We start from the raw sequence: 12,468 nt of genomic DNA, 5'->3' as shown, positions 1-12,468 counted from the left end.
GATGAGTAAAGCAAGTGAATGATGATGGAAGAATTGGTGAAATGAAAATGTGGGAGAAAACGATGATACCACTAGAAAATCCCGGACAACGATGCTGTCCAACACAAAATTAGTTGACCGGGGTCGAACCAGGGACACCACGCACCACAGGTACGCCCTCTACCTCTGAGCCACAGTGCCCCTAAAAAGGAAAGTACTTTTATTTTCTTTAAAATAATTTATGAAAGTGTACAAAAGTAAACTACATAGTCAGTTATAATGTTAAGAAAACAAAGATAATCCATAAAATTATAACCATTTTCAAAAACAATGTAAACTTACAAGCCATATAAAAATTGCTTACATGAATACGTTGCTAAAAATAAATAACAATGTTTCCTGTACTGAAGCTTAATTGGATTAAGTATTAAGCTGCAATAGTTATTTTTAATAATGTTATCGAGAAAGACATTGACACTTACACTGATAGTCCTCCTTGCCTGATCTAGTGGCTAGCGCCCGCCTTCGATGCGCAGAGTTCGATTTTTTTCGATAGATATTACTGAAAACACTGAACGCATTCCGATACTTTGAATTACACTTCTTATATAGCCTCGGCGCTGAAGAGTTACGCTGAACTTAAACTAATATCATTTTGTCTTGGTTACGTGTTGTGTTTGCTGCAAGTTTGCTTATTAAGTAACTGATTTTAGTTTGAACTTAGGATATCAACTGGAATTCATTTCTCATATAATTACCAGGATATCTATATTGCGTTTTTAGCGTATGCGCATTTGGCGTGGGAGACCTAGGTTCGATTCCCGGCGGGAACTCATGTGGTTCAGATTCCACGTTAATCAGCATGTTTCGTCTCATATCGCCTCGCTTCTGAAAGGAACGTTAACTCAAAATCAACTCAACTCAATCTACATTGCGTTTAGACAAATTATTAGGTAACGTTGAATTCTGTCTGTTATTTACACTATAGTACTTTTCACATTTTTTTATACATACAAGTTTTTACTAATGGCTATTGTAAATATAGCCATTAGTAAGTAAATATTTTTTGAGTTTCATATCGAGTTGTTTATCCAAATAAATTTTCTTTACATATTGTTTCGTTTCGTTCATCATTGATCATCTTGAAGATTCTTGGGGTATATTTCTCATAAGATGTTTCTTTTTTCTTTTCCAAGAAGGATTACAGAATGCAAAATAAAGATTAAAAACTCTCATCTTGAATTCACATTCAAGAAGAAATTAATTTATATTTAATAACAAATAATTTGTATAAATATATTGTAAATAACACTTAGCAGTTTTTTCTTTTTTATATATAGGGAAAGTCTTCATGAATTTTTATCAATACTGAGTATATCTCTTGGTGAAGAAGAAATATTTTAAAATACTGTGAATATAACAAGTTCAAGCTACATTACTTCTAATCAGTCTGCAGATAAGTGTTAAAAACCGAGTATATTGGAGAGCTGGTTGCCGAAATATAAGAAGTGTTGCATAACACTTAGAAAATAAAATATGTAAATAAATTGGCAGCACTTTGCTTTGCCTATAGTTTCATATTATAAATTCATTGATATATTGTGAATGTATTGAAAAAGTATTGTGTGCCAAGATATCAAAATAATAGTAGAAATTTGAAATGACATCCCTTTTAATAGTTGGTGATGTAAGTGTATAGTGCGCACGTGTGTATATAATTCCTTGTGTTTGTGGCACTAAGTGAAACTGTTCTGTGACATTTATTAGTGTGTGATGAATACTAAACGAAGAGGAATAAGTATGCGGATAGAACAGTAATATCAGTAAGTATTGATTTTTTTAATTTTCATATTTTAAATTATTGTAAGTTCAGCTGGCATACAAAACTGCAAGTTACCTTGGATGTGAATATCCAAATGAATTCATAAAATACTAGGATTATGACGTTGGTATAGTACAAAACTTGGAAGAAAGAAATCGAAAAGAATAATATCGTTTTAATTCCGAGGTTAATCCACGATTATTTGGATGGTACCCCACGGAAACTTACAAACGATTCTAGAAAGATAATCTAGTTGAAAGCGTTAGATGAGTATTAACAGAGCAATCAACAGCGACGCTCATTACGTTTCCTTACACTTTAACCAATGGTGATGATGATTATTAACAAAATCGCAGAACTGAGATTTTGTTTATATCATAATTTTCCTCCGAATTATTAGGGAATATTCAACTGGAATTGTTTCTCAGTTCTTAAAAACTAGACAAAATTATTAAAGTAGTTGTTTATTTGCTATTGGACATATGAGCAGTACATCGGGTACTGTAAATTTAAATAAATAAAAAAATATTTCCTACACATCACACACCCAAGTAGATAAATAACAACAGATATCGAAATTATTGCAGCTTTTATTATACATTTTTTATTTCATTGATTTGTTGGTGCATACACACAGATTCATTGATGACATACGACGATACTTAATATCTCAGTATAGTGTTACCGATGTTCGTGTCTATTACTGAATACTGTATGTGGAGTCAGTAAAAATATCTTTTAAGTGTGACTACGTAAATGCATGACTAGTTATATTTTTCCCTTAATTTTGAGGTGCATAGAACACGATTACATGATTTGTTACAATTTTGGTGCAGTTTTTATGAAGAAATAAAAATAGGTGTTATTCCTTTTTAAATTATAGTGTTTTAATATAAAAACCCTAAACCTACCTTCTAAGCGGTAGGTTTAGTTTTTATATTAAAATCACTAACATCTACTAGTGATAAGAATGTTCTGACTTTGTATTGGTCATTTGCTACCGGTACAATGTTTGCTTTGTACATAAACCAGATCAACAATTCATCCTAATATTTAAAGAACAGGCAGTGGTTTCTTTATTCTTGATAAGGTATACTGTGTACTTATTTGTTTGTTAAAATAAGTGTATTTCAGAACTAAGTGCATATAATCATACAGAGGATGCACATTATGATTCATGTAGTACTCGATATATGATGGAGAGATTTTAGAAAGAAAAACCTAACAATGTAGTTTTATTATTAATAAATACGCGTGTTTACAGTTATATTTCTATACACACATTTTGAAATCGACATCTGAAATTTACATCAAGTACAAGTACTATACAGCTTTTGATTAGAGTCGTCATTAGACAGTGTTTTGTTTGCCTCTGTGCAGTGTATGTGTTTTGTAATTCAAGTGCATAACAGCAACTAATGACAAACAGATTATACATGTATATACAGGCCTAAAAAGTAGTATCATAATTTCTTAAGTATATTCTGAAACTCATGCATCTGTGGGTGCACGTGGAGTATATAGTTTAAATGAAATATAAGTAAATGTAAGTAGAAAATGAAATGGTTATGTTAGAGTACAAAAGCAAATATTAAAGTAAATTAAAGAGTTTATTCTTACTCCCTGTTCCACGCCTGGGTTACAAGTGTAAAAGTTTTGCAAGATAGTATATAGGCTTATGTATATATCCAGTGCGTAGATTAAGAATATGGTAACATAATGAAAGTAATCGTATGTGTGTGTGTAAATAAATAAATCGTGTTCTGATGTCTTTAAAAACAATCTTAGGTCTTTGTGGTGCAAATTAGGTCCAGTGTGTTAATTACGATAGGGTAAGTTAGTTTGGTTTAAGGGTTAAGTGCCACTGAATAGGTCAAAGAATATTGAACCTAAACTAGGCTACCGTAAGCTAACTTAAACCTTAAAATACTAAACCTACTCTGCAGCACAAAGATCGAGTTCAGATTAGATTAGATTAGATTAGATTAGGTTAGGGTCGGTTCGGTTCCACATTCTGGGCCTACTCTACGGTACTTAACCCCAATCTTATTCCATTGATGCATTAACATTTGTAGTAGGTATTCTTGCCCCAGGAAATAAATTTCTTGGCTTATTAGGTAGTGTTGTAGCCTGAGAGTGTGAAGGTAGCAGAGTAATATAGACAGTTAAGATATTGCAGGCGTAGGAGGAACGGTCGTTATTCATAGTCGGCTGTTAATTGGAATATTTAGTAAGTTTACAGTATGTGTATTGTAGTGAGTAACATATGCAGTTATTGCATTATGGCGGATTGCATAGTAGTTAGGCCTACCCTTACATTATGTTATAGAATTACCAGGTTCTTACTTTACTTTAAACGAATGTCGTAAACACGGTCTTAAATGTTTATTGAAGTCATATATTATATCCGTAAAATCTTCAAATTTGTGTTGCCGTGTTGCAAATTAGAACCTACAAGTTTTAGCACAGAAAAATGCATATTTTCCCCTTCCATTTTCTTTGGTCAGTACTGTCTATCTTGTATTAAATTTTAGTGAAAACTTTTGACCACTCAGCTTAAAAAAAACTATTCCGTATAAAAAAAAGGTAGTTTTAGATGTAAATGTGTTTAAAATAGAGGCTAGTCATATGCAGTGGTGTAAACGTGATATGCATCTCCTTAACCCTCGAGAAGTCGCGCTGAAAAAGTAACGCGAGTAGTCGCGCGCGGTCTAAAGGACCGCACGAACATAATGTGTTGCAAATATCATTTTAAACATTTTTCTTGTATTAGAAACGGAATTTTGTATATTTTCTGATTAAGAGAGAATAACATTTTTATTATTATAATAAGTTTTACAGTAATAACTATTAGAGAAACCTACAATTAGACATGTCCTTTTTTATTTCTCATTTGGAATAACATGTTTTTTTCGTTACATATTTCATTAGATAGATAGCTACGCACTGGTTTTATTGAAAACTCTAAATCTGTTGACGATCTTTTGTTTTTGTCAACTCTGGTTTATCTAAAATTAGAAATGCAATAGTAAATTAGTTAAAATATACTATATAAACATAACACTAAAACAAAGCTTCACAGCGCATTTTACATTGAATTAGAGCTCACTCGTAGCTAAGCGGTTAGCATATACGCCTTTGGCGTGGGACTTCCGGCTTCGATTCCCGGTGGGACCTCATGGGATTCGGATCCTTCGTTAAGCAGTAGGTCCACGTCTTACATAGCCTTGATGCTGAAAAGGGCGCTAAATTGAAATCAAATCAAATTTGCATTGAATTATATTACGGTCCTGTTATTTTGAAACTTCACCTATACAGCACTACATTGAATTATTTTAGGTTATCTTCAAATTTACACTGTTCTACACTTCGTCGTCGCTTATTTCGTCTTCTCCTGCTCTGACTACATTCGGGGAATCGCTGGTCATTTCTGGGTTTAAGATCTTCAGATTCGCTCGCAGACTTCTCACTTCACCTTTCGTGTTCACTCACTTATATATATTTGTTATGATCTTCCTCAGACAAAGCTTATAGGAGATCATCTCGGCTGATTTATCCAAATAGTCCATTCCTAACATTTCCCTCCGTATTTTAAGCTGTTCATTTCCAATTTTCTCTTTTTTCATACTTGGTGTCAGTTTGTTAACTCTGTCGACTTCTCTTCCGTCCATTAAAATAATATTTATGTTGATAAAGCTTAAAACATCTCCAAAGCAAAGGTCACGTGCAGAGCGAAACACTGAGAAAAAACATTACACGGTTAGTCGCGCGCGGTGGAAAGCACCGCAGAATCACTAAACAATCACTAGTAGTTAAACTAAACAACGGATAACGGAGTGATTAAGCAGGAATGTTCGGGAAGGTGAGGAGAAAGATTAGCTAGACGGAGAAGTCTGTCGGACAAACAGAATGGACACACGATCGAAAATAATTTCCCTGCGGTGCTTTTGACCGCGGCGCGACTACTCGAGGGTTAAACAATATCATCTACTTTTTTGGGACATGGACCTTTTATGTAACTATAATGCCATATTAACATGTTTAGCTTACAGTAATCTATTTCTACATGCTAAGGCGAAAGTAATTTATACAATTTGTCAACTCCATTGATGTGTGCGAAAATTCAAAACAAATTAAAGTGACTTTGTTTCGGATGTTAGCTAATGTTCCGGGATCACGCTTAATCATTCCCAATTTTATAGACTTACAAAATATAAGCGTCATCATGAAATAACTGCATTAGAATATATATGTTTGCAGGGCAGTTATTTCAATGTACACTTGGATAGTTTTGCTCTACGTAATAAAACGTTAATTGAAGTTAATTAGAACATGTTCATAGGTGTATTATTTTGGTGCAAGGTGTAATAGCACAGTGGCGAAGTAAATTACATTAGATTTATTCTATAGAGGCCTAGGTATTGTAAATTTCAGCAGTATAACACTGCTTCCAATACAAGGAAAAAAGCTGAAGGATGCCAGTTATCTACCGTGTGTGTGTGTATTTCCAACCGTATGCACAGTAAACATACACGGTTATTTTCAAACGATCACGGAACATTCTCCTTAAAACCCTAAAGAATAATAAACAGTAAAGATGTGATGTAGTAGCAGTCACAATAAATAATACCGAAATAGACTTTCCAGTGAATAACGGATTCTTGTTCTTTATTAGTAACTTCTCTCCAAATACTCATTTTCTATATATGGTTTTTCGGTAACTTACAGAAAACTACATAAAAACGAACCTATCTTTAATAATCTGTTCCAGGATTATTGATAAAGGTGTGTATAGATGGGAGGTGTACACTTTTGCTGGGGACCATAGAAGAAAACAGTACACAAAATGTGGCAGTTATACTGAATTCTAATGTGTACTTCGTAGATTCTGGTGCTTTTCTTTTTCTAAAATGATATTTGTTTAAATTAGTGTAAAATAGTACACGTAGAAATTAAGTTGTCACCAAGATGTGCATTCTACCTTTGCACACATTAGTACCTCGAAGCTACTGTCGATATTTGTACGTTATTCTTATGCATGTTTAGCACATGTGCCTTTATCTTATGAATTCCGGGTTGATTTCTTAGTGGCATATAGAATTTTGGGTATTGATACAGCATCAAGAGCCATTTGAGGAGCTACTGAAATCAAGCAGTAGTAGACTGTAAGTCAAAAAGAAAAAAGCTTGAAAAAGGATCGAAATGTAAATTTAAGTGCTGATTACATACCCGCGATAAAGTTGAATATGCACTTTGGTCACTAGATGTTTTTATGAGCTAGAAAACTCTCAGTTGTTATTGTCCTTATTCTTTATGGAAATAGTTATGATGCTTTCAATCGTGCTTTGAAAGATATTAATGAGTATTGGTGTACACGAAAGTACGTAATTATTCATCTTGTAAACGCGATAAAAAAAATGCAGTCTTTGAGTTTTACGTCCCACGATTATGCCGGTTAGGCTAAAGGAGACGGTGATGATGAGTAATGAATGAAATGGTGGAATGAAGAGAGTGGGAGAATACCGAGAAAACCCACGCACACGGTGTTTGTCCACCACAAAGTTCACTTGGCGGGGGCTGGGATCGAACCCGGGACCCCAAGCACCAGAGGTAAATGCTCTACCACTGAGCCACCGCGGCCCCCGCGATAAAGAAATAGTTCTATTATTCATATAGTATAAAGAATCAAACGTAGTAGTAGATAGTAAGAATTAACGTTGCATACCGGTAGTTGGTAGTAAGCACCAGGCCGATAGCCAGCCCAAAAATTTAAGGGGACCCGATCCAACCATATTATAGTTCATTTGCAAGCCTACCCTGAAAAATTTAGAGGGGACCCGGCCTCCCTAGACCCCTGTGGGTACGGGCCTGGTAAGTACTATTATACCGAACTTTTTTTCTTGTAAACACCAGAAGCTGTTAAAGCAAGACGATCTTAATATTGCATAATCACCAGTTGATGAATTAAGTTTTGAGTACAATGGTAGTATAATTAAAATTTTCCCTTCTAGTGAGTTAAAATAAGTTACATTTAATCGTTTTGAATTATATTAATTTATGTAAAGTGTTTAGTAATTAGACAAACTTACCGGTAATTTGTCCTATGCGATTTCGACAGTAACGCTTGTCTTCTTCAGCTTTAATTTACAAAATGCTATAAAAATGAACTAATAGCTATACCTAATGCTTTTCTTACAAAACAAACTTAGGTGCGCAGTTTGTGACATATAATGGCTGTACACTCAAATTTCTACACTATCTGAAAGATCTTTACACAATTATTAGGATCGCGGAGTAAGACTTACGAGATTGTGTTGTTAGCTCGTCCGTTACTACGCACGATAACTCCTGATCGGGTGCGAACTTTTTTTAATTCTGTGTTTTCTAATAGATAGATAGAACAATTATCTATGCTGGGTTCGTTAATGCAGTCAATCCGTTAACATCTTAACGAATAACAATGACCTACGTCTCTTCGTTATTCGATAACTTGAACGAGAGCTTTTTTTTTATCAATAAATAGCTAGAGCGATTATCTCGGTCGAATTCGTTAATGTAACATCTTAACTGATAACGGGGATTTACGCGTGTCCATTTCTCCACGCAATAACTGTTGAACGAAAACGAATTTTTGAATTCTGTTGTTTACAATAGGTAGCTAGAGCAATTGTTTCAGCTGAGTTTGTTAACGAAGTCAATCTGTTAACATCGTCGGGAGTAACGATGACACGTCCGTCCGTTACGCCACACGGTAACTCTTGAACGAAAGGAAATTTTGTTTTTGTAATAGATAGAGAAATTGTTTTGGCTGACTTTGTTAATGGAGTCAATCCGTTAATTAACGAGTACCGGCGACGTACGCCTGTCCGTTACTCCATAAGATAACGAAAGCAATTTTTTAAATTTGTTTTTGAACTCCAATAGAAGTTATATCGTAGCAGTCCTCCAACGGTTGGCATTTACCGGACAAAATTAAAACTAATAGTGCGTGATCCTCTTTACTGTGCTCCAAAGTTTACTAGTTCATTCAGTATTATTGTGCAGATAATACCTGATTTACTTTCAACATTTTTTATGTTCTTTGTTGCCTCTAAACTATTCACTAATATTTTGAACGTACACATCCTTAATTGAAGGTCCAGAACTATTGCAAGAAGAGAACAATAATCTTTGAAAGTTAGTACTATTTATTTTGTATTGACAACAAATTTTTATTAAAATCAATTTACAATTAAGTTAATTTTCAAACTGACGTTGATAATGATGGACTTTTACTTTAAGTTCGAAATTGCCAAGTTCAATTTGAAAGTAATAGAATTATGAGTTGTCTTAAAGTTTGAAAATAATTAAATAATAATTCATCTGAGAGAGTAAATACCAGCTGCTTGAGTGAGTATATCAGGAAGCCGTATTCAACATCAGTAATTTTGAAGAATAAACAGTATTTGCTTTGAAAGGTTACTATTCTTGAATCTTTAATTGATTACCAATGTTATTACGCACATTAGATAGTTATAGTTTTCGAAAACTAACTCTAACCTACTGAAAAATGGCGTTACTGTTGAAACTTTATAGGACAAATTTAAGACGACGTATTTACAGTTAAATTTATCTAATTATTTAATAGTATGAATTAATTCATTTCTTTAAATCAGCGTGTACACTGCTCTTTGTAAAAGTTATAATGTAAAGAGGGAATGTCCCGGCTGGATCTCATTTTGTTCGGATTTCACGTTGAGCTGTATGTTCACGTCTCACATAGCTTCGCTGCTGAAAGCCAATCAATCCAAGAAAGAGGGAGTGACAAAAATATATCCAAACTCCCAAAGTTTGTATGGCATAACGATTAGGGTTCAGTGGGATGATGTGTCCATGGGCCCAGCAGCACCTTCGGTTTATTATCAGAGTAGTATCACTAAAGGGTGGTTTATATAGCACTCAACTAACAAAGTATGGACAGGTGAACGTAACTATGGAACAAGCGTCACCATGCCTTTGAACAAGATTACATGGTCAGTCTATGCAAAGGCAGTACCGTGAAACTAGTGATGTTACAACAGTGAAGTGCGTTTGGAAGAAGTGGACAAAAGAGCAGTATGTAGTAATGATTAGACAGTGGACAGTATGATCATAGCACGGAGTGACAGGCATCTTGTCCGCGTGTCCGTAATGGACTATATACCGTAATTAATGAAGTACAGTACGGCGGCTGGAGTGTGGAAACGGGTATGTTTTGTGTCTGTGTCGACGGTGTCTGTTGAACTTTGGATGGCAGCACACAAGCCTCTGCGTCTTTCATTCTCACAGAACATTAAACCTCTCAAGCTACAGTGGGCGCATGAACCTTGTCGCCGGCATGCTGAGTGACAAACAGTCATCTTTTTTTGACGAATTTTCCTCAAGCCTGTCCTACAATGATGGCTGCACACACGTTACATGTTATCGTGGTGAGCAAAATCTGCTGATGTGTATTGTTGAATGTCACAGTGGCCAAATGGTAGATGTTGATGCTGTGTAGTACCGTTCGGTAAAACAGGTGGTTTCAGCTGCTATGCATTGAGGGCACCTTACCAGTGGCTGCTACAATATGAAAATTTTAGAGAGTGAAATCATATCCTTCCGTCACTCAGTTCTGAGCACCATACTTAAAAGAATAGTGAGTGGCCACATGTATCCAGGAATGTACAAAGCTTATTTTAGGAAGGACAGGTACGGCTGACCTGCACTGTCACCTAACATATAGCTCACTGAACAAGTGTAGATATGATTGGTTGGATTTGTTACTGTCTTCCATCATATATTGTCATCTTCTGGGCTCACCTACTAACAGAGTTGCTAAAAATTTATCTAACGCCTGTTTGATTCGATGTCACGATGTATACAATCCCTGACTGCAGTACGTGAAGGCATCACTCAATACTGATATACGAAAGTTAGGAGTTCTACAGTTCTCAAACTAACCATTTCTGTATAGTCATGTAACAAATTTGGCGTACCGTTTATTCTATTTACACGCGCCTGTCTTTGCGTTGGTTTTTATGTACAGCAGTGTATAATGTAAACTTAATTGTTTGTAATCTGATTTCACCATTCATCAAATATGACACTACAACTAAATAACTGTAGCATTGTATGTATCCAGGAGATGTGTACTTTCGGAACTATCATTAACATGTAGATGATTATTTGATGCCAAAGTTGCAAATGTGCCAAATTGTATGGAACTGTTGGCCTTATTTTAATACGGTTAAAATACATACTAAAAATCGTACAGCCTTAAATTAAGTACCCTACATGTAAACTTGAGCAATAATCCCAAGCATGTCAGAGGCAAATATTAAAATAATACGCTAGAAATATATTTCCCACTTTTCTTGCTTGTTGGTTTGTTGTAAATGACCAAGTAGCAGTGTTATGTTTATACCATGTAAAGAAATTTGATTTCTATAACGTCATATTTGTTCAGTGTCAGTATTGAATGTAGAAGTGGTAATAAACGTCTACCACTTCCGATTTTTGTAGAGGTAGAGTGGAAGAGAAATACACATTCTTCGAAAATTTAATTGCTCTCACAAATCCGATTCTCGTTATCTATTACCGCTTTTATTCTGTAAAGATCAACGTTAAAACCGGAAGTGGTTGATTTCTGGCTCTTCCGGTTTGAATAGAGGGTTAAGAGAGATGATGATACCTATTTTTAAATCGGTAAATCGATTCCAATATACCGCTTCTCACTATCTTTTATCGTTTTTGATCGATGTGGATCAATATTAACACCTTGTTGTAAATTTCCATCACTTCCGGTTTTAGTAGAGAGAAACGAATTGAGATGAAATGTATTGTTGGGACGCTTAAGCAACAGCAGAAAACTGCTTTTCGCTATCTATTAATGTTTTTACTCTATAGTGATCATTAAAACCGGAAATGGTTGATTTCTACTACTTCCGGTTCGAATATCACCTCCCTTTACGAATTCGATTTCTATCTTTTGACCCATTACATTCTGGCCAAAATTGATGATAATGCATTGATTAGATCTTGAGATATTTTTATCCCTGAACAGACAGATAGGCTAAATATTTTAAGGAGCTATCATGAATCGAACTCCGTAAAAGCTAATGGTAAGTTAAATATATAAATAATAAATAAACAAAACTTATGAAGTACATGACTGCGTTGGAAATCAAACTACATTTCTTGGCTTATCGTACGAATGTACTAGAAGTTTGCTCTCTGAACAGCATATTGTATCATTCTTGAGCCTGGTAGTTATACTTTCAAACCATCTCGTACGTTCAGTCTTTGAATTTTCATTGAATTCGCACCTATAGAGGGTCTGTTGTAAGAAAAATCGCTTGATGTCTCTCCTTTTTCCATACAACAAATTCATGGACACAATCGAAGATCATGTGATATACGGCCCTTGTAGGCCTACACTGAAATCAGTGGCAAAGGCAGGTAGAAAGGATTTTTCATGAAATCATCTAGGCCTATATGTCAGAATTCTGTTATTTACCTTGGGGGCCGCGGTGGCTCAGTGGTAGAGCGTTCACCTCTGGTGCTTGGAGTCCCGGGGTCGATCCCAGGCCCCGCCAAGTGAACTTTGTGGTGGACAAACACCGTGTGCGTGGGTTTTCTCGGGGTTCTCCCGTTTCCTCCCACTTTCT

At 35.1% G+C, this 12,468-nt stretch overlaps 1 protein-coding gene across 8 annotated transcripts in view; it reads left to right on the top strand.

The window, feature by feature from the left end:
• The window catches only part of LOC145678349 (uncharacterized), an 86,068-nt gene that overhangs the window by 31,050 nt on the left and 42,550 nt on the right, over positions 1-12,468 (top strand). For 4 of the 8 annotated variants that reach the window (XM_081748390.1, XM_081748391.1, XM_081748392.1 and 1 more), the window contains exon 2: positions 1,320-1,802. The exons of 3 other annotated variants lie outside the window; for them this stretch is intronic. The gene's annotated coding sequence lies outside the window, so the exon portion shown is untranslated. Of the gene's footprint in view, positions 1-1,319; positions 1,803-3,167; positions 3,348-12,468 lie in introns of those variants that run through there. One more of the 8 variants, XM_081748394.1, reaches the window with a different exon arrangement.

Source organism: Thermobia domestica, chromosome 2 (assembly GCF_964235325.1).
Source record: "Thermobia domestica chromosome 2, izTheDome1.hap1.1, whole genome shotgun sequence".
NCBI classification, from domain to species: Eukaryota; Metazoa; Arthropoda; class Insecta; order Zygentoma; family Lepismatidae; genus Thermobia; species Thermobia domestica.
This window is presented reverse-complemented; position numbering and strand designations above follow the sequence as displayed.